This window comes from Phascolarctos cinereus, unplaced genomic scaffold, assembly GCF_003287225.1.
Source record: "Phascolarctos cinereus isolate Bilbo 61053 unplaced genomic scaffold, phaCin_HiC Scaffold_1;HRSCAF=81, whole genome shotgun sequence".
Lineage (NCBI taxonomy): Eukaryota > Metazoa > Chordata > Mammalia > Diprotodontia > Phascolarctidae > Phascolarctos > Phascolarctos cinereus.
The window spans coordinates 236,797,875-236,821,462 of record NW_027555514.1 but is presented as its reverse complement, the minus strand read 5'-3'; the positions used below and the strand labels follow the sequence as shown (position 1 = coordinate 236,821,462).

At 39.0% G+C, this 23,588-nt stretch overlaps 1 protein-coding gene across 2 annotated transcripts in view; it reads left to right on the top strand.

Annotated features, from left to right (window-relative positions):
- The first annotated feature begins 881 nt into the window (after window positions 1-881).
- TSPAN8 (tetraspanin 8) overlaps window positions 882-23,588 on the top strand; it is an 81,585-nt gene continuing 58,878 nt past the window's right edge. The window contains exons 1-2 of one of the 2 annotated variants that reach the window (XM_020990262.2): window positions 882-1,363; window positions 20,859-20,969. The gene's annotated coding sequence lies outside the window, so the exon portion shown is untranslated. The remainder of the gene's footprint in view (window positions 1,364-20,858; window positions 20,970-23,588) is intronic. The other variant, XM_020990261.2, reaches the window with a different exon arrangement.

Here is a 23,588-nt window from a genome sequence, read left to right as displayed (position 1 = left end):
TTCTAGCCCTTAGCATAATGCTGATCACATTGTTAACTAGATTAGGTCTTTAATGGAATCTCATTATTTCAGGGTTCATCCCTCAGTTTCTTTCTTGTTACTCATTGGGTTTCTATAACTTCATCTGGATCATCCTGAAAGTGTGTTTGAGAAAGAAAGGAAGGAAGGAAGAAAGAAAGGAAGAAAGAAAGAAGATAAAAAAAAGACACAAGGAAAAAAGTTAAAGACAAAAGAAAAGCAAAAGAAAGTAAAGGGAAGTAAAGAAAAGCTAAGTTGTAAAAATAGCTCTTTTAAATTTGGCTCCAAAGTAAAGTTGAAGAAATGCATCACTATTCTTCACTCTAGAGGTAAGGAATATAGTATATGCTGTCAGACACAGCAGATGCATCAGTTAATTTTGTTGAACATTTTTTCTTTCTCTTACTTTTAAAGTTTTGGTTCCGAGGGATGGCTCACTGGGTAGGGAAGGAAGGGGAGCATATTCAGAAATAAATAGAATGCACAAAGCAAAGGGTATTGATATAAGTGATATTTTTTTGAAAGTAACTGTCATATTTTAAACAGTCTTTAGCTCATCATCTATTGATTGATCAGACTTCTGCATCAATGAGTTAAGGTCCATCTACAACACCAGATGTTCTGTTTCAATTCAGTAAACATTTATTAAACACCTACTATGTACAAGGCACTGTGTTAGGCATTGTTAACACCAGGAATTTGACTATGACAAGTATCTGGTGCTCATAAAACATATTACTGACACACTGACCCTGTGCCATGACTCAGCTTACCACCCATGGACAGCCAACCTTTCTGCTTCCTGAAATTGTTCCTCTTTTCTGTTGGTATTTCATATCTGGTCCAGAAAAGACTTCTTCCTGAAGACAGAGGGTGATAGATAGAACACCTCCCTTACCTTCAGTATAATGAAGGACTATAATTCTATAGCCTCATTGATTTAGAACTTTATTCTTTGTCTGGCTTGTTTGTATCATAACTGTAGGAGAATGTTCTCATCTAAGTGATTCCATTAGAGAATTATGTCATGCTTGCCAATGATCAGAGCACTCTCTAATGGTTTCCTGTACTTTTCAATGCTAAAGGTTGATTGGCTCAGAGTTTCAACTTTTGCCAACTCACGTTATTAGAAACAGTATAAAATCCTGATCTAGTTCTTTGTGCCACCTTGCCTTGGACTGCAGGTTCCTGGACTGGGTGCTACAACTGGGCAAGAATTTCAAACAACAAGACTGACCTGTAACACTGCCAGCTACCTATACCTACAATACAACTGAGAAGTCCATCACTTCATGGAAAACCAGTAGCTCCTTTCAGAAGCCTATGCCTTGCTGAGATACACACTGTGAGTCTGGGGATCTGGGGGATGGACGGAATTCTGATGAAGTGCCTTTGTTCTTGTTCCTATTGAGTATCCTTGCCAAGAATACCCTCGATCAACTGAGCACTGAGCGTTAGGCTTTAGCCTAAACCTGAATGCTAAGTAAATATCCCACTGGACTGATGTAGCTAATGCTCTCATCATTTCCTTGGCTCAGTTACCCTAATGCAGCATCAAAGATACAAAGATAGATGCAGAGTTAGAAAAGAGAGAAATCTTTTTAGGAAAGCTTTCATTCATTTCATGTGAGATAGAAATGTTTTCTGCACAAGTTCTTTTTCTGCCTGCATCTTCTCTTTTCTAAGCAGTTATTTGATGTTATCCTTGGAAATAGCCATTCTTCTCCAGTCTTAATGAAATGCAGGGCTCTATGCATAGATATAGCTGGGTATAGGAGTCTCTGACCTTCTTTCCTCCCTTCCCCCTACCCCAGACTACAATGACAATTACGCTTGATATGTCTTTATCACCTCTCAGTGTTGTCGATTTTTTGGTCCTTCTCATTATAAAGTCAGCCCCAGATTGCCAACACTAAAGATAAAGATAGGATTTGGGACTGGGGATAAAGGCATGTATTGGGAGAGTGGGTACAGTGTGTGCATGTATAATAATAATAATAATTAGCATTTATGTAGTGGTTAAGGTTTGCAAAGCAGTTTACAAATATTTCATTTTACCCTCAAAATAATACAAGGAAGTAGGTGCTATTAAATTTCTCATTTTTCAGATGAGGAAAATGAGACAAAAAGAACTTAAATCACTTGCCCAGGATCATACAGCTAGTAAATGTCTGAGAAAGGATTGGAACTAGGGTTTTCTTGACTCCAAGCCTGGCACTGTCCACTATGCCACCTAGATACATTAGTGTCTATGCACGTGTGCCAAAGTGAATATATATATATATATATGTTTCAGTTTTCAAAGAGACTATAAACATTTTAATTTCTGGATTATTAGCATTTTTTTGGACGTGACCTCACTGAGTATCTACTGTACAAACAAAAACACATAAGAAAATAAACTACTTTTTCCCCCCAGCACTTATCTACCCCCCTGAAAAGCCATGAAACTTTTGAGATCAGGTTTATAGTAGTCTGTTAGTCACAAATGCCTTACTAGGTGCTTTGAAGGTAGGGACTGTATTTTAACTAACCTTTACCTTCTTCCCAGTTCTCAGCACTGTGCTTTGTTACATATTCAATACTTGACTACTCAAATGGAGCTGGGATCTTATTAATGTGCATGTTTGCTCCAGAGACACAAATCTCAACCCATCTATTGTAGCTCTTGTCAATGTCCTCTCACAATTTCACTGTGGGAGTGCATTCAAAGTGCTGGGGACCTTCCTCAAGTTCTTTTGACCTTATGAGAACACCAGTAGAACTATGGCTCATCAGTACCCCTTGTTCTCAACACACTACCAATTAACTCCTCTCTTTTGAAATTCCTTATTCTTAATGAGTTGCAACCAACTCAAATCCACTATGTTCTTACTTAAGTGATCTTTAATTCCAGTTCTTTAGACACTAATGTTTCATAACCCATGGTTATTGTTCAGTCATTTCAGTCATGTCTGACTCTTTGTGACCCCATCTGAAGTTTTCTTGGCAAAAATACTGGAGTGGTTTGCCATTTCCTTATCCGGCTTATTTCACAGGTGATAAAGCTGAGGTTTAAGGGACTTGCTCAGGGTCACACAGTAGTAAATGAACTCAGGTATTCCTGACTCCAGGCTTGGCATTCTATTCGCTCTACCATCTGCTTGTCTTTCATGACTTGCAGACATATAATAACATCCAAAAAATACTAATATTGATGGATCTATTTTTTCAGAAGCATGGGGAACATTAAAGGAACTTCTCAGTTCCCCAAAGGCAATCTATCCCACTCTCCATCTGACATTCAATACTGGACTCTACTAATTGTCCAATTGAAGTGTCTTCTCAAGATATGGAAGCTGAGGGGCAGCTAGGTGGCACAGCAGCTAGAGCACCAGCCCTGGAGTCAGGAGGATCTAAGTTCAAATCCAGTCTCAGACACATAACACTCACTAGCTGTATGACTCTGGGCAAGTCACTTAATCCCATAGAAACTGATAGATAAAATATGTTGTCCATTTAACTGCATATTATAGTTAGAACAATAGGAATTTTTATCCACTTATTTTTTCCTCTGTGTATACTTAAATTAAACTCTTTTCAGTGATAATGAATCTCACTTAGGAGGTTTTCCAGTGCTCTAGAGCTTAGCCCAATAAACACAATGTCATCTAAAAGCAGGAGCATCTGGAAGACTTCATCACATATAGGAGGATCCATCTTCAAGTTAAGCTCTGCATTGTATTTCCTCCATGGCAGTAGTGAACAACAAATCCCCCCTCTGATGCTTACTACTGATGTGACCTTGGGCCAATAACTTTTCTGGTCCTCAGTTTCCTCTTCCGTAAAATGAGCGGGGTGGATTACATAAATACTGAAGTCTTGGTCTATGATCTATGACCTTACGAGGCTCCGATGACAATATATCTCTCAGATTTATACCATATTTGAATCCAAGAATTTGTGGGTCATGGAACAGTGCTCTTTCTATTGTTTATGTATTTCAAGCTATCACATAATTTTGATATATATACTAGGGAATTTAGAAAGGAGGAGGATTTAAGAGGTACACATGTTGCCATGGACAAATAATTCATCACCAAGCAGCCGATTCAATGGTGATGAGCCTCTCTGAACTTAGGTTAAACACAGTCTATTGCCAGCACTAGACTTCAAGCTTTCCTAGCATGCTAGAACCTGCCTTAGTGTGAGTTCTCCTGGTATACCCTCTGAGAGTCAATGGTCATTTTCATGAATCTTATGCATAGTAGGTGCTTAATAAATGTTTTGTTGTTGTTATTATTCAATTGTGTTCTACTCTTCATGATCTCTTTCGGGGTTTTCTTGGCAAAGATACTGGAGTGGTTTTGCCATTTCCTTCTCCAGTTCATTTTATAGATAAGGAAACTGAGACAGAGTTAAGTGACTTGCTCAAAATCACATAGCTAGTAAGTGTCTGAGGCTAGATTCAAACTCAGGGAGATGAGACTTTCTGACTCTAGGCCATGCTCTATCCACCATCTCACATGGCTGTCCCTTATAAATGTAGGTTATTTTCTATTTTTGCACTTGAGCCCATTCTGTAACTTCACATTCTGTGTATCTGAATGTTAAGGATTCACTTGAATAATGGTAGTAAGTAATTTTTTTTATCTGAATTTTTGAATGGTTAGAGGAAATTAATTTACCTAGAAACTCCTTAAGTAGCCACGTGATCTTGGCCAAACTTACATTATCTCTCTAAGATGTAGTTTTCTCATCTATGAAATGAAAGAGTTGGACTAGGATGATCTATAAAGTCCAATCAAATATGTTTAATAGGAATGTATATGCAGAGCCTGTATCAGATCGTGAGCCACCTTGGGGAGGGAAGAGAGGAAGGAGGGGGAGAAAAATTTAAAACTCAAAAGCTTATGGAAGAGATAGCTGATAAATCAAAATAAATAAATAAATAAAATAAAAAAAGATAAAGTCCCCTCAAGTTCTGAGAGTCTATGATTAAATGTTGCATAGACCTGGCCTTTGAGTGCTGTAATCTGGTTTGGTGTTCTTCACTGCCACCTTCTGTATTTTTGTAGTACTGCAGATGAATTTTTAATAGATAAAGCAATATTAGAGTTGGAAGGGACCTAAAAAACAGTTAGTTCTATAAGATAACTTACCTGACTCTACAAATATAGTGCATTTGCTTTGAGATGATTTCCCCTCCACCCCCTAGTCTCATTTGTGTTCATTCATCTATTCTTTCTTACCCAGGTATTCTTATAACCAAATCATTTTCATGATAGCTATATCATTAGAATAATATGTCTCCATGAATGTGAAACTTAACTGTCCCAAGCAAAGTCGGAACTATAATACTATGAAGTTACCAGCTGAGCCATTGTAACTGATGCCCAAGTGCATCAAACGATTGTGATATTGATACCTTCTCCTCCTCTTCCCCCATCCCCCTGAATAAAGGGACTAAATCTGAGTTAATGTATGGAATGCCCCTATGCTTAGAATGGGCAGCTAGGTGGTGCAGTGGATAGATGTCAGGCCTGGAGTCAGAAGACTCATCTTCTTGAGTTCAAATATGTCTGCAGACACTTAGTAGCTGTGTTCCCCTGGACAAGTCAATTAACCCTGTTTACCTCAAGTTTCCTCGTTTATAAAATGAGCTGGAGAAGGAAATGGCAAACCACTCTAGTATCTTTGCCAAGAAAACCCCAAATGGGTTTATGAAGGGTTGGACATGACTAAAAATGACAGAACAAACAAATGCTTAGAATTTCTTATTTTCCTCCTTTCCTTCTCCATTCTTGAAGTCTTATTCCATTTGACACACCTTCTATAAAACTTTCCCTGATCCCTCCCTAACCCCACTCTCAGTTAGACTTTTCTCCCTTTTAGAGAAGGAAATAAATTTCATAGAAGTTTATTTGCATCTCTGTTGTGCATTTATCATGCGTTACGGCAGGAATTTGTTTTTAATCAAAAATTTTAACTTCTCTTATGCTTTGTATGGTCTACCACAAATGGTAGGAAGTACTTAAATATTTGTCTAATTGAATTAGAATTGTTGAATATAAATACCAGAAAGTTGGAATATGAAATAAACTATCTTGTAAGTATACAACTTCCACATGCATATATAATACAAAGCAACTAGGCTTTAACTAGGAATTCTTGAACTCACAAAATATTCCATAAGAGAGTGGGTGGAGATGAGTACACCTTCCTGAGATTTAGTTGTATCAGCGCTCAGAACAACCTGATCTTTAGAGTATATGCTCTGAATGACAATGACAGAAGATAGTTAACCAGGCAGTCAACTAGAAATTATTATGCTCCTACTATGTGCCAGATACTGTGCTAAGAGCTAGACTCATCTCCTTTAATCTGGGATCTCCCTTAAGCTGGGGTCTCCCTTGATGGGCATCTTTCTTTAGTGGGAGGTATCCCTTTTAAGCGGCCATCTCCCTTGGGGGGCCCTTTCCCTTGAGGGGTGTCTGCTTTAGAGGGCTGCCACCCCCTTAAGCTGTGTTTCCCTTCAGGGGCAAAGAAGCTTGCTTGGTCTGTTGTGTTACCTGAAACAAAAGCCTTTACTTGATTTGAAGACAGCCTAAGTGAATTCTTTCAAAACAACCGTGCACCCCAACATTTTAGGGTGCCCTTGAACCTCATCAGTACCATAACAACACCCTGGTGGTGGTGGTCCAAGGCTAGACAGAGGAGTTTGTGTGATCATGATGCATTATAGGGTACAGTCACAGGCAGGAAGCAGTCTCAGATGCCATTAATTCTTGGCTACCTGATACAGTGCCCTGGTTGCTTGCCTTACCTGTAGCTCTCCAAAATACCATGGAGTGTGGGAAAGGGCACTGGACTTTTAGCCAAAAGACTTGGGTTGGAGGTCTGGCTCTGCCATACCAAAATGGTTGTCACTTTGTCCATCTCTCAGTGCCCCTGTATAAAAACCTATAAAATGATGAAAAATATAAAAATCCATTAATCTATAAAAATGGAAATAATAGTACCTCGCAGGGCTGTTGTAAGGAAAACATGAAATTTAGATAGTGAAGAAATAGGAGTTCTCATAAATCAATTTCTTTACTCTTAATTTCATTTATTATGAGATGACATTTTCTTTTTTTTTAAAGAAAAAGAAATATATTATAAACTTAAATATTAAAGCTTAAATACAAGAGGTGACATTTTCTTGACTACTACATAATTGCCAGTAACAAACAATTATGTATTTGATATTATGGTATGCCTGTAGGTTCTCTGCATCTAATTATTGCCTATCTTTCCCTTAAATTTGTTTTTAAAAGCATCTTTCCTTATATGTTCTCTTTTCGTATTTTACAAATATGAATAATTTGATAGTGTATCCTCCAGGATATTATTTTGCCTGTCTTTGTATACTGATTATTGATTGGTGATGCTTTTCCTACTACTTGTCTTATTTTGTTGGTATTTGTATACAATGATGACACTTTGATACTAGCTTTCCTGTGTAGTCAGGCAGTCAATAAACATTTATTAAGTGCCTACCATGTGTCAATCACTGTGCCTAGCACTGGCAAAGACAGTACTTACTCTTGAGCTCATAATCTATTATGGGCAACAATGAGCAGCCACATATGTATAAACGAGCCATATATGGAGGAAAGTCATATTTTTTTCTATTTGTTTCAGTTATCCAGTGCTTCTATGAGTATGCCTTCTAATGATGCAGTTCCCAAGCCACCCATGACCCCCACCTCCAACTTGTTTCACTCCTGTCCATGGCCTTCTTTGAATCTGCCATAGGGGTGGGGGATCCACTTAATCTGCCATGGGCCAACCTTATGTTTTTTAACATCACATTTATGAAGGACGTGGATGTATAATTTAATCTCAAATATATAAGAATCAGATACAGTTAAAATCTTAGATCTGTAGAATATGTCAGAGGTCATCAAATAACAACCTGTATCTTCTTAGGAATTCTCTTTGCAACATTCCCAACAAGGGATCATTAAGCCTTCACTTAAAAAATCTATTAACTGAGAACTTCTTACTTTTTGAGTTATATCATTCATTTCTTTTTGGACAGCTCTAATCATTAATGAAGCTTTTCCTGGAATTGACCCCATATCTAACTTTCTATTAATTTGATATATTGTCGCTAATTCTATCTTCTGTGATCAAACAGGAAAAAAAAGACTAATTTTCCCCTATTGCATAGCTCTTTAAAGACATGAAAATTGCTATCATCATCCCCTATATCTTCTCTAAGCTACTCACCTCCCTTTCCTTTAAATTTATCCTTTTATGGCATTGTTTCTAGTCTCCTATTCTTTGGACAAGCTCCAGTTTGTTTATTTTCTCCCAAAAATTTTCTTATAAATGTACACAATATTCTAGATATGGTCCACACAGAACAGAATGCCACGGGTCTACTACTCTCTCTCATTCTGGATACTATGTCTCTCTTAATGTACCTTCAGCTTGATTGACCATGTCCCCCATTGATCATATAGATTGCTAGGATCCCCCAGTTGTTTTTCACATGAACTGTTGTTTAGGCATGCCTCACCTATCCTAACCTCAGGCAATTATAGTTTTAAATTCAAGTGTAGGACTTTATATAAACCCATATAGGAATTTTTGGACTTCATTCTTCCCATCCAATATTATCTATTTATCTATCCCTCTCAACTTTGTGCTGCTGGCAAATTTGGTAATAGCCACTAATGAACATTTATGTGGTGCTTATCATATGCCAGGCACTGTGCTAAATATTTTAGTGATAATGAGGTCATCCTTTATCCAACTAAGTGATAAGTCTTTTGAATTTTATAGGGCAATAGACAAAGTCCAAAGAAATTCCATTAGAGTTCTCCTTGCAATTGAAATCATTTTAGAAATTTACACTCTTTGGTATTGGCCAATCAACCAGTCAATCCTTTTCGTTCTACTGCTGTATAACATATCACATCTTGTCTTTCTTGTTGTTGTTCAGTCATTGCAGTCTGACTCTTTGTGACTCCTTGTGGGATTTTCTTGGCAAAGATACTGGAGTGGTTTGCCATTTCCTTCTCATTTTACAGATGAAGAAACTGAGGCAAAGAGGGTTAAGTGACTTGCCCAGGATCACACAGTTAGTAAGTGTCTGAGGCTGGATTTAAATTCAGAAAGACAAATCTTCCTGATTCCATGCCCAGTACTCTATACACTGCACCACCTAGCTGTCCTCAGCTAGGACATCTTGTCTACAATTCAATAAACATTTATTAAGGTGCCTACTATGTGCCAGGCACTGTATTAAGTACTAGGGATACAAATGAGAAAAACCTAGGCAGTCCTTGTCCTCAAAGAGTTTACAATTTAATGGAGAAAGACAACACATAAAGGGAAACTGGAAAGGGTAGGGGATGGGGAGAGACACCTGGGGGTATCTTGTTTCATAGAGTTGAAACCAGGCAGAGCTGCATATGGGAAGTGGAATGAGCTGAGAGTCCAATTTCTGCCATCTATAAAGGAAGGCTTTGGGAGGAGTTTGGCACTCCACCCTCCAGCTCTCCAGAAAGAGGGGAGAGGAAGCTAAGGGAGATGGCATCTAGGCTTGAGTTAGCACCTAACTGTAGGTAATACAAATGATCACCTTAACTTGGGACGTGCTTCTTGTTTTTCATGATTGAAACCAAGCAGAGCTGCAGATAGTAGAAAGTAGAGTTATATCATGAAAGTTTTTGTTAAATATTTTGCTCAAATTCAGTTTTACTTTGTCTGTGGTACTTCTCTTATCTATCAGTCTAGCAAACCTATTAAAAAAGGCAATGAAATTGATCTGGAATGAATTTTTCTAGCTCATAGTGATCTTAAAGTGCCTTAGAAATATGAGCTTTTATTGAAAGTACGTGTTTAAGATCATAGATGCCGAGCTAGATTGGACCTTAGAGGTCATGTCATCCAATTCCTTCACTATACTTGTGATAAAACTGACTTTTAGAGTGGTTAAATGATTTACCCAAGGTTACACTGGTAGTTAGTAGATAAGCTGGGAGTTAAACTCAGGCCTTATGATTCAGAGCTTAGCAGTCTTTCCATGTGGCCTCCCAAGAATGGATATTTAATTCATGCTGCAAAGTCATCTAGCATCTCAAATTGGTCTCTTCTTCCTGAATATATGCTACTTTTTTCCCTGTCCTTGGCTATTACTTCATCTAATTATCAGTAAAGCATGGAATTCAACTAATAAGAACCTTCAATTTGCTCTAAAATTTCTTTGATATTATGCTTTTGGTAGAAAGAGGCAAATGACAATAGAACAAGCTTGACTTGGGGATTTAAAAAACTTTTTTTTAGGCAATTGGGGTTAAGTGACTTGCCCAAGGTCACACAGATAGTGTCAAGTGTTTGGTCTGAGACCGGATTTGAACTCAGGTCTTCCTGACTCCAGGGCACCACCTAGCTGCCCCTAGGGATTTCTTTAATTGAAAAAAAGTCCATTTGCAGGACATATCCTGTAACAAGGCCAGTCTCTTATACCTTCTACTTGCCCTTCATATTATATACAGAGGTCATTGACATTCAGAAAAAAATGACCTTGAAACTGCTGGCTTATTAGTCATAATTTAACTCTATTTGCCATACTCTATTTACTAATAACACAAGAAAGTACAGCAGTAGCTCCCTGGGGTAACTACAGGGTAGAAAAAAGGGATATCTAATGAGCTCTCAATTGGCTAGTAGAACAGGGAAGGAGTGGTCTGCTCCTCATTAGTGGTCTTTTGACAAAAGACTGTCAACTTCAATTCACCAGTTAAACTGAACAAACATTACCAGCCTGCTATTTATAAGGCACTAACTATCCTAGGTGCTGCGTTATAGAACCAAAAGTAAACAGTAATTCTCTCAAGGTATTTCTGCTTTACATAAATTGCATGTATAATTGCGTGCAGATAAGCCAATATAAGATGACTTAAGGAGAAATATAATATTATCTACTTGGGGTGAGGGGGATTAAGAAAAGTTTTATGTCAGAAGTAGAACCTGACCTGAGCCCTTGAGGGAGCTAAGGATTCTGTAAGACAGGTAAAATGCATTGAGATTCCAAGCACTTCCAAGGAGGCCATTATGGTTGGAACTAAAGGAAGTGATGGGAAATAAGTCTAGAATGGTAGATGGGAGCCATTTTGCACAAGGTTTTAATGTCAGTTGAAGTCTAGCAAACAGCTGGTATTGATCCTGGAGTTTAGGAGAGAGATCTGTATTGGATAAATAGATTGGGGAGTTGTCAGTGTAGAGATGGTAATTGAACTGATGAGAACTAACGAGATCGACCAGATAGAGGGTTGAAAAAGAATGGAAGGTCCAACAGAGAAGAGAGAAGATTTGAAACAGTTACTGTGGATAGTATGAAAGGGAGCCCCCGGAATTGAGGGAACAATGGAAAGGATTTTTGTGCAGCAGAGCAGTTGAGATTGGACAACATAGAATTATAGTGGACCCATTCAGAAGAATTGTGTAAATTTACCAGGAGTGTTCAGTAGTCTCAGAGTTGAAGAAGAAGATGGTGAGATTAACTCAAGGCTGGAATTTGCTAAGACAAGACTGGCAAAAGGACAAAGAGATAAATGGCACTAAGGTGGAGAGTATTGTATTGCTGAACTTGTCAATCATAGGGGTGGGTCTGGGAAAGGAGAAGTATGAGGCATCACCCAGTGTGATGGATGGGAACAGTATCACAGCTTTAGAGGACTTAATAGCCATCAAGTCGGATTTCCTCATTTTATTGATGAAGAAACAGAGACATTGCTGAGGTACCACATCACACCTATCAGATTGGCCAACATGACAAAACAGGAAAATGATAAATGTTGGAGAGGATGTGGGAAAATTTGAATGCTAATACATTGTTGGTGGAGTTGTGAAATGATCCAACCATTTTGGAGAACAATTTGGAACTATGCCCAAAGGGCTACAAAAATGTGCATACCCTTTGATCCAGCAATAGCACTTCTAGGGCTATATCCCAAAGAGATCAAACAAATGGGAAAAGGACCCATATGTACAAAAATATACATAGCAGCTCTTTTTGTGGTGGCAAAGAATTGGAAATTGAGAGGATGCCCATCAATTGGGGAATGGGTGAGCAAGTTGTGGTATATGAATGTAATGGAATACTATTGTTCTATAAGAAATGATGAACAGGCTGACTTCAGAAAAACCTGGGAAGACTTATATGGTCTGATGTTGAGTGAAGTGAGCAGAACCAAGAGGACTTTGCATACAATAACAGCCCCGTTATGCAATGACTAAGAATGTTAAACTGAACCCTTTTCAGCATTATGAGGATCTAAGACATCTCCAGAGGCCTCGGGATGGAAAATGCTGTCCACATCCAAAGAAAGAACTATGGAAGTTGAATCGCTCTCACTTATTTTTACCTTCAGTTGAGTTTTGTTTCATCTTTCTGATGGTTCCTCCTATTGGTTTTAATTTTTACTTACAACTTCACTAATGTGAAAAAATATGTTTAATGGGTATGTAAATATAAAGCCTATGTCAGATTGTGGGCTATCTTGGGGAGGATGGGGGGGGAGAAAAAGGGAGAAAAAATTTTCAACTCAAAAGCATGTGGAAAAAAAAATTTTTAAAAAATTAAAATTAAAAAAAAGAAAAAAAAAGAAACAGAGACATTGAAAGTTTAAGTGTCTAGTGTCACCTTTCCAGTAAGTGTCCGAGGTCAAGTCTACCTGATACCAGGTCCAGGGCCCTACCCACCACACCATCTACCTGCCTCATGGAAGCACAAGGCCTTGAGCATCTTGAGAATTCAGGATCTCTGATGCATGGGTTAAGAATCTTGTATATGGACCACTCGTGGCCAGGGGAGAATGGAGCCTAGATAGGATTAAGAGTAGGAAGTGGCCATAGAGGGGTAAGACAATGGAGGGCTAGGCTAGGTTAAGGGTACTATTATTAATGATTGAAACCAAGCAGAGCTACAGATAGTGGAAAGTAGAGTTATATCATAAAAGTCTTTGTTAAATATTTTGCTCAAATTCAGTTTTACTTTGTGGTACTTCTCTTATCTATCAGTCTAGCAAACCTACTAAATAAGGCAATGAAATTGGTCTGGAATGAATTTTTCTGGCTCATAATGATCTTAAAATGCCTTAGAAATATGAGCTCTTATTAAAAATATGTGTTTAAGATCATAGATACAGAGCTAGATTGGACCTTAGAGTTCACCTCTTCTAATTCCTTCACTATACTTGTGATGAGACACCCCACCCCACATTACTTGGCCACTCCTAGATCCCTCCCATAGTCTTTCTGTATATAAGGTCCATCTTGTCTCCATTAAGGTGCTTAGATTCTTATAATGTAGCCATGGCTTAGATTCTTAAAATCTAGCCACTACTCAGATTCTTAGAATCTGGCCAATAGCCCACTAATGTTCAGACTCATTAAGAATCTTCCCAATAAGGCAGATGTTCTAATAAACCTTGTCATTGGCTGAAGAAAAAAAAAGAATCTTGAGTATGTGTCCCCTTCAGAGAAGGTCCTTTAATGCTTCTGGCTCTTGGGAGTTGGCGATAATAGTCACAGAGAAGATTCTCAATCAGATTTAGGTGATGCAGTTTAGGGGTCCAGAGGTGCTGAGACCCCCAAATCACAACATGCAGGCCCTACCTGAAAGAATTCAACCCAAGCCTTCTTTCAGCCAAAGACAAGGTTTATTAGAACATCCATCATATTGGGCAGATTCTTAAGGAGTCTGAGTATTAATAAGCTATTGGCTAGATTTTTAAGAATCTGAGCATCTTAATGGAGACAAGGTGGATCTTATGTACAGAAAGACTGGGAGGGACCCAGGAGCAGCCAGCAAACTGGGGTGAAGAGAATTCCTGGGACCTGGAACTCATGGCCAAGGGAGAATGGAGCCTAGCTAGGATTAAGGGTGGGAAGGCCAGGCTAGATTAACTGAACTGGGAGACTGGGTGTAGCCACAATGAAAGGCCAGTTGATGGGATTTACAGCCCCAGGTGTATGCCAGAGGTTTGGCCAAGTGAGAAAGTCCAGGGTTTTTCCTTACTGGGGTCTAGATCCCAACCCCATCATAGGTTGTATTCAGTCTTAATGATCCCTTCCAACTTGAAGATTCCTATGATTCACTGAGCCAGAAAATTCAATTAACCTAATCATCCCATTCTCAGCATATTCAACAAGGTTTTTACCAGAGTAAATAATGTTTTCTTTAAATTCCCACCATCTCTCATTGTTACTATCCAATTAAAATCTTTCTTACTAAGGATTTTCTAATTCTTCCAACTTTCTAGTGTTATTAACGGCTGTCACTCTTGGAGGCTATGACATTTTTAGTACTCTTGCTGTTGAGGTTAAGGGGTGCTGGGACACCAAAATCATAATACATGGGTCCTGCCCGAATGAATTTGACCCAAGCCTTCTTTCAGCCAGAGACAAGGTTTATTAGAACATCCGTCATATTGGGCAGACTCTTTAAGGAATCTGAATGTTGCTGAGCTATTGGCTCAGATTCTAAGAATCTGAACACCTTAATGGAGACAAGATGGACCTTATCATATACAGAAAAACTGTGAGAGAGATCTAGGAGTGGCCAAGTAGTCTGTGGGGACTTTGAGGTAATAGAATGCCAGGGACCTGGACCCTGTGGCCTAGGGAGAATGGAGCCTAGCTAAGATTAAAGGTGGGAAGTGGCTGGGGGCCATATGGAGGTTAGACAATGGAGGACCAGACTAGGTTAAGGGTAATAGAGAATTGGGAGATTGGGCATAGCCACAATGACAGGCCAGTTGATGGGATTATAGGCTTAGGCAAATACCAGAGATTTGGCCATGTGGCAAAGTCCAGGGTTTTTCTTTTTTGGGGTCCACATCCCATCCTTGTCATAGCTAGGTGGTATAGTGGAAAGAGAGCTGGGCCTGGAGTCAGGAAGACTCATCTTCCTGAGTTCAAATCTAGCCTCAGACACTTACTAGCTGTGCAACCCTGGGAAAGTCACTCACAAACACCTGTTTGCTTCAGTTTCCTCATTTGTAAAATGAGCTGGAGAAGGAAATGGCAAACCACTCCGGTACCTTTGCCAGGAAAACCCCAAATGGGGTCACTAACAGCCAGACACAACTGAAAAAATGACTGAATAACAACAAAAATATACATGGTCAATCAACGTTATTTGAATGGCCAGTGTACTTTGGTCATAAATATGGAAATGATGCTACCAAAAAAAATCTCTAAGTAGAATCCACAAGATGTCATTAGACAAATCATGCTGGAGGTTTTTTGGAATGCAAATAATTGTATACTGGGGATATCATTAAGATGATCTCATTTAGGGACCTTTGCTTCGTACTAAAAGGTGATTTTACTCAGTCTTAGTGGGCTGTTGATACACTGAGGTTTCTCCCATCATAGTTTCATGTCACTTCCTTAGAATGATATTTTATATTGTTATATAAATATATACATATAATATACATATGTACATATATTAGCTTTACAATTTTCCAGAAACTTTGAAGTTATTTGGTCAGATTTGGCTCTTTTCTTTCGAGCTCACAAAAGCAGAAATTTAGGGCTATAAAGGACCTGAAAGTTTATCTAATAAATCTTCTTTTAAAGATTAGGTATCATTTAAATCAAAGAAATTTCCCAAAAGGCTATGACTTGCCTAGGATTATACAAGTAGTCAGGATCAGACTAAGGATTGTAATACAGATCTCTGACTCCAAGCCCAGAGCTCTTTCCACTACACATGGTAATGGGGGTGGAGTGGGTCCATTTTATCAGACATTGCCATAGTTATTGGTGAATCCATAAGGTATAACCAAAAGCACCAAAGAAACTACCAATCTGGGTGCAAACTCTTAATAGGCTTACTTCCTAACTCTTCATGTTGATGTGGTTTTCTTATCCCATAGATCAGTACATTTGTAAAAGGGATCTGAGTAAGCTGTTTAGTTGAGTTTAAAAGAGTACACCTCACCCCTTTCTATCCTCCCTTTCCCCCCATAGAAAAGGGTACAATAAAAGTCACTCCTAGTTCACTTGAAGTTGTGGCTAGCTCCTGGATAGACCTCCAGTTACTGGAGTGTATCCCGCATTCAGGGCAAAAGGGATCCAGTCCTATATGATGTGTCACAAATTATTGTTACAAGTATCTCACTGTGGCCTTTATTTTGGCACCAATAAATGAGTGATATTTCCTTCTTCCTTTTATGACACTCCTATTACCTTAGTTTCTTCTTTGAGTACACCTCTTAGATTTCTTTGCAACTGCTCCATGTATCTTGTATGTACCTAGATTTTTACATGTTGTCTCTTCCATTAGAATGTATACTCCTTGGGGCAGGTAGGTGGCACAGTGGATAAAGCACCGGCCCTGGATTCAGGAGGACCTGAATTTGAATTTGGCCTCAGACACATAACACTACTTGTGTGACCCTGGGCAAGTCACTTAACCCCATTGCCTAACCAAAAGGGAAAAAAAAAGAAAGAAAGAAAAAAAATAGAATGTATACTCCTTGAGAGAAGGGACTATTTTTGTCTTGTTTTGTATCCCCAGCTTTTAGCTCACATAGTGAGTAGATAAATACTGACTGATTGATCTTTCTTACCTCATGGCATTGGAGTTCTCATGTTTTTCCGTTAATTCTGATTATAGAGGAGAGTGCTCTTAGGTATTAATTCACATTAAGGTGTTAAAGTGCAGCACAGTGCCTGGCACATAGGAGCTGTGATGATGATGATGATTGAAGAGGTCTAGGACTTTTGGGGTGCTGCAACCCCAAAATCGTGGTATCGGGCCCTGCCTGAATGAATTCAACTCAAATCTTCTTCAAGCCAGAGGAAAAGTTTATTAGTGATAAATCACATAGGCCAGGTAACACCCGCCCATGAGTATGAGCTGGCATGAGAAAATCTCAGCCTTTTGAACATGAGGTTCTCAGCATCTAAATGTGGACCAGGGTGGATCTTAAATACTAAAGTAACTTTGGGTGGCCAGGGAAGAGGGTTGGGAAAAGGGTCTAGGTAAGAATTCTAATTGGGGAGGTCTGAGAGATTGAATAGACAATGAGAATAGCTAATGGAGGGAACAGGAAGGCATGGGTCAAAGGGAGATAAGGGGAGTAGTTTAAGTATTTTATGGGGCCTGTAACAGAGGGAACTGGAAGGCATTTGCAAAAGGTGAAGACTAAGGCTTCCAAAGGGAGATAAGGGGAGTCGATAAGGAACCATTTGGAACAAGAGTAAGGGCTTTCTGGGGCCCATAGACAAAAGGGAGCCAGATTCTTTTAGTGCAAGGGGCAAAGGTGCATCTGAATAAGATTGAAAGTTAAGGCTAAGGCTTTCAAAGGGAGATGAGGAGCCAGGGTCTGTAGACAAGTGGGAGTCGGATTCCCTTTGGTGCAAGGGGTGAAGATCTTGGCTTGGGTCCCGCCCCCATCAATGATGATGATGATGATGATGATGATGGTGATGATAGTAAATCTCTCTTTGGAAGCAATGAAATGATGAAGTATTCAGGAATTCCACTCCCTCCGCAATCTTTCAAGCCAGTAGATGCAACTGATTTTAGACCAGGAGTCCTTAACCTCAGGTCTTTGAACACATTAAAAATTTTTTTGACAGTTGTATTTAAGTACAATTGGTTTCCTTTGTAATTCTACATATCTTATTTTATGCATTGATGCATACAACATTTTTATGCAATATTTTAGATATCATTGTAAGAAACGATCCATAGATTTCAATAGATTGTCAAAAGTGTACAAGATAAAAAAAAATCAAGGACTCCTGTATTAGGTGAAACTTGGAACTAATATCTCTTCAATCTATTTGCCCTAGAAGTCAGAAACTGAAGTTTAAATTGTGGGTGAATGCCTTCTTTACTTCCCAATTCTCTTGACAGGGGGCCCCTTGAAATACGAGAATTATTTGGGCAGTTCTCATGCCTTGGGTACCCGGTGATTACACGCCTTGTTCCCGCTAACTTTGGAGTAGGAATAAGATACAGTGGAATTGGAGAATGGTGCTTTTTGCAAGGCCAGGTTTTTGTAGCCCTGACCAGCTAGAGAGGAAAAATGAGTTAAACACAGCAACTGAGAAGCTTGTGTCTGGAGAGCTGTGTCTCAGAGAACTCCGAAGAACTCATGTTGGTTTACAAACCAAGTGTAATTCTGCAACAATGCAAAACTTGTTACCTTATTTAGGAAGGCTGTGTATGTGGAAACCCGCAGGAAGAGCTCTCCAGATGTGCAGACTTAAAGAACATACAGTGATTAATGCCCTACTTCTAAACTATGTGTAAATTTAGTGTCAGCATTTTCTTGAACCAACTTCCAGCATTTAGTTCTGGGAAGCCTTGCCACACAGATGCTATGTCTATGTACATTGCACGGAAAAAATGTCTGATTAGTTTACCAAAGACTTCAGTTAATCTCTGACATTTTGGAAAAATTGTAAGACTTATTCATTTACTTACAGCAGTTTAAGGTTCATACAAGTTTGTACATCATTAGCTCTGGAGAGATTTCAGAGGTTATCTAGTCTAACGGGCTCAGTAAGCAAAAACACTGAGCGTCGTAAAAGTTGTGATTTATTTGACCCTAATTTGATAACATCCTTGTAACTGGAGCAGCTTTCTAATTCCCGATCTGGGAAGCATCTCCACATTGGCCAGGGGATCTCATGAACTACATATGGGAGAATGCCACTTAGTCATCTGAGTGATGTGTATATTAAATCCAGTTATTATATTTGCAGAGTGACTTGGTAATTTTTTTCCTCATGTGCACACACTCAAACCTAGTGCCAAATTGTCTTCTACATCCCCACATCCAATACTACTTTCCCTGTATGTACCAAGCTGCTTTGTAGTGATAGCAATAAGTTAGAGTAATACTATAACAACATGGATACTGCTTATAACAAGGCTCAGTGCAGTTTTAAGCTATTAAAACTTAATTTAAGTTTAGATCATATTCAATGAAATTTTAATTAAATTAAGCTCAAATTAAATTTAAATACCCCCCTCATTTGTGTTGGATAAGTTTTAAAGCAGAGGTTCTTTATCTGGTGTCTATGAACTTTTTTTTTTTAAGTAGCTAGAAGCGATGAGGGGATGCAGTGGATAGAGTAATGGACTTCAGGTCAGGGAGACTAGAATTCTAATTTGATCTCATACTTATTAGCTGTGTGACCGTGGACAAGTCACTTGACTTCTGTTTGCCTCAATTTCCCCATTTGTAAAATAGAGATAACAATAACACCTACCTCCTAGGGTTTTGTGAGGATACAATGAGATAATATTTGTAAGGCACTTTGCAAAAACTTTAAAATACCATATAAATATTATTATTTCAAATATTTGATAATAAGTGGTACAGTGGATAGAGTCAGGAGGGCCTGAGTTCAAATTCAGTCTAGATACTTATTAGCTGTGTGACCCTGGGCAAGTCACTTAACCGCTTTTGCCTCCGTTTCCTTATCTGTAAAATGAGCTGGAGAAGGAAATGGCAAACCACACCAAGAAAACCCCAAATGGGGTCATGAAGAGTCAGACATGATTGAAATGACTCAATAACAAAATTACAAGAATTGATGCTTCTTTGAAAGCCTATGTATTTTGTTTTAAACATTCAAAAACCTCATTTTAAGAAGAGGTCCATAGGTTTCACCAGACTACCAGAAGGACCAGGACAACAACAAATGGTTCTCCCCCTCGTGCCTGTAGAGATTATTGCAAACAAACATAAGTGTTGGTTCTCAAGGTAAATGCTTTGGTTACTTTCTCATTTTCTCTTGGAAGCTTTTCCTTTTCTCTCTATTCTTTCAGTTTTCTTCTGAGCCTATGGGGAAGAAAGGCTCTTCTGTTAATTGTCCATAGGACCCTCATAGTGTTGGAAAAGATTTTAGAAGTCATATAGTATACCCCTCCCAACCATACCATTTTGAGTCATAGAAGTCCAGTGGCAAGACAAAGGTCTAGACGAACAGGGATGGCCCAGGAAGCAGGGGACTTAGGCCTTTCTAAATCAAGGTCTTTCTCAGAACTCAGTTTGTCTGAGGTGATGTCCTTTCAATGACTAAGGACTGGGTAAGAGTTGAGACAAAAGATGGCCTAATTTACCATCACAAAGAAATCAGTATGGGAGGGGAAGACCCGAAAATAATTGCTGTTTATATACTTTCTAAGCCTTCAAACACTAAACAATGAGCAACTGAGACTTGGGTTTTTGTTTACCATTCAAACAAAGCCAGAGGGGATTTTGGGTTTTGAGGTGGAGTCAAGGAGCTCCATTTAAAACTCAATGGACTTTTAAAAGCTTGTCTTTCCCACTTTGGGGGGCTTTTGGCAAAGTAGCTAAAAATTCACCTGCTGTAAGTTGTCATTCACCTTGGTCTATTGGGCAGGTGGTTAAACAGGATTGATGCTAGTGTTTTCTGAATGTGGATAATCAAGTTTAGACTAGGAACGGGAAAAATAGGGGAAAAAATGGTATACTCTGAAGGATTAATGTGAGGGCAAAGATGTGTATCACAGCTGTGCTCACTAAGCTCGTCAAAGGGGCCTTAAATGAAACAAACTGTTCACTTTGATGAGGTACCAGATTTAGCATGAAATGGGAAGAATGGTGAAACTCTCAGAAAGTCACACAAGTTTCTGCGTTTCCCCTTGGGTGGTGCTCTCTCATATTTTGAATGTTTTGAATATTTAAGGATGTGGAACTGCTTTGTACTTTTTTTTTTTGGTGTTTGTTTCTTTTAAATCTCTTGTGGCATGAGCTGGCATCTGGGACCATAATGACTTTCCTTAATTTTTTTTTTAACAGCACAAGCAGCTGCAGTTTAGATACGTTTTGGAATGTTAATCGTCACTGGGTAGGGCAGGGAAGATAGGGAAGAGTTTGGAGTGGAGGAGGCCAGCACAGATGCAGGTATAGGTAAGTTAAGTCTGCCACAAACTGACAGCCCCAAAAGCTCCCTTTCTAAACTGTACTTCTTCTCCCCTAGATCCCCCATGGCTGTGTATTATTTATTCTGAAGCTAAGATGCAAACCTGACTGCATTCTTGGCTAAATGAACATGAAACCTTGTATCAGTTCCGCAAGAAACAGGCTGTTTACTTTTTAGAAAAGCGCACATTTGATTAAAAACAATTGCCAGCAGTTGGAAGGTGGGTACAGATGGGGAGAGGTTGTTAATGAAATGGAATTAAGAGTATAAAATGGGATGGTAAAACAATGGTAATGATGATGAAAAAAACCACTTAACATTTCCACAGACTGCTACCAGAGGGCAGAAACAAAATGATAAAATGTTTCAGGCAAAGGAAATTTCCAAGGATTTTCCTAATGGATAACTAAAGATCAAATCCTCCCATATTTGAGTTAAAAAACCACCAAAAACTCAAGGACTGGATAGAACTGTGGCTTTTAGTACACTTCACAAAATCACTACTGCTCCCTATTTCCCAATGAGATCTTGCTTTTGAATATTGCAAGTGAAACTCATGATTAGCACAAGCATTTTAGCAGGAAACAAGTGGGGATGTACAGGAAAACCCCTTTGTGCTATAAAAGGACAATTCACATCTGGCAGAGAATCCACATGGAATCATGAAAATGAATTTATTGGGACAGGTTCTGTGAAGGAGCCCTTGTTGCTCGATCTTATTCATGGAGAGTGAATGTCCTTGTTCTGTTCCAGAAATATTAAAAAAAAATTAACCTATATTCAACTTAAAAAAAATTTATTTAACTCATGTGGGGTTAAGGATGAGGATGCTGTTCATGTGTGAATATGCAACCTGCCAAGACTTTCAGTACTTCAACAGATCTGTGATCTCATTAATGTGGGTGTTCAGTCAGTCAGCCAGCAAGTATTTATTAATTACTTACAAGGCACTGTACTAAATGTGGGGAATACAAATTCAAGTTAAAAGATAGTCTCTACTCTCAAAGACTGTACTTTAGAATTGGGGAAATCAACCACATAAGAAGGTGGGGAAGGAGGCTATAAATATTTATATAATACCTGCTATGTGCTACTATTATAGGTGGCCCAGTGGATAGGATGCTGGGGCAGGAATCAGGAATAAGTAATCAGGAATATTCTTCCTCCTGAATTCAAATCTGACCTCAGCCACTTGCTAGCTGTATGACCCTGGGTTAGTCCCTTAACCCTCTGCCTCAGTTTCCTCATCTGTAAAATGAGCTGGAGAAGGAAATGACAAACCACTCCAATATCTTTGCCAAGAAAACCCCAAATGGGATTGATGAGGTCTAGAGGTTTAGGGGTGCTGGGACCCCAAAATCACAACATTCAGGTCCTGCCCAAATAAATTAGACCCCATCACTAGCTATGTGACCCTCGGCAAGTCACTTAACCCCACTGCCTAGCCAAAAAATAAAAAAAGAGGTTGAAAGGTGGGAAGGGAGAGTGGGGCATGATGGAGAAAATTCTGAATTGCAGAATTGGTAAGAAATGAGGACTTTGCTAACCTGGGTACCCTCCTTAAATGGAAGTTGGGGTGGAGAGTACTTCTAATGAGTGAATTTCAAGAATAGAATGAGTTCCCACGATGAAGAGGTTTCTACAGCATAGTGAAGAAGTTTGGAATGCAGCTGTGTGGGACAGTGACCCCAACCCAAACTAAACTCAGAGACCTCCAGGTGGAATATAAAGGTTACCTTTATTACAATCTCGAGAGATGGCTGTCTGCTCCTTTGATACATGTGGAGAGAGAGAGAGAGAGAGAGAGAGAGAGAGAGATGGAGTAACAGGGGCCACCTTATGAAAGCAAATCTCCGCCCACCACGCAAACAAGCCTCCACCCACCACTATCCTTTACCCCCTTACCTGGGGGTGGGCTTACATTTTAAGCTCGAAAGTTTCTTCCTATCCTCTTAACTGGGAGGTGAGGCTTACATTCTAGGCCCGAAATTCAAAGACAAGGAAAGAGGCCGGAAGCTCAGGTTGGGGGTGGGGCAGGGCTTAGTCTTTCTGTTAAGTGCTTAAAAACAGGGTTTAAGTGGGGGAGGATTTTGAAAGTAATAATCAAGAATTATTTGACCCTTTGAGGAGCCTTCACTTCTGAGAGTTCATTTCTCACACTACCTTCTGAACTCATTACTTTAATTACACTGAGAAGTCTTCACTGGGACATCCCATTCACAGCCTCATGGGAAATGGAAAGTCAGGAAGTTCAAAATGCTGCCTTTTTATTTTCTTAGCTATTATGATGATGGACAAATCACTTAACATCTCTGAGCCTCAATTTCCTTATCTGTAAAATGGGAATAACAATACATTCTACCAATTTCAGTGACTGTTATGAATTGTCAACCTAAACATACTTTTGTGAATGTGAGATGTTTCTAATGAACAGAAAAAAAGTAGGGAACCCCCACACACATACACACGGCATAGTTGTTAGAATTATCAAACAAAATCCTGATGGGCAATATAGACCTATAATTTTCACTGTACCCTGAATGACAAAAATCCTGACCATTTTGGAACTATGATGGAAGGGAGTTTCAAAGAAGAGAGAAATTCTT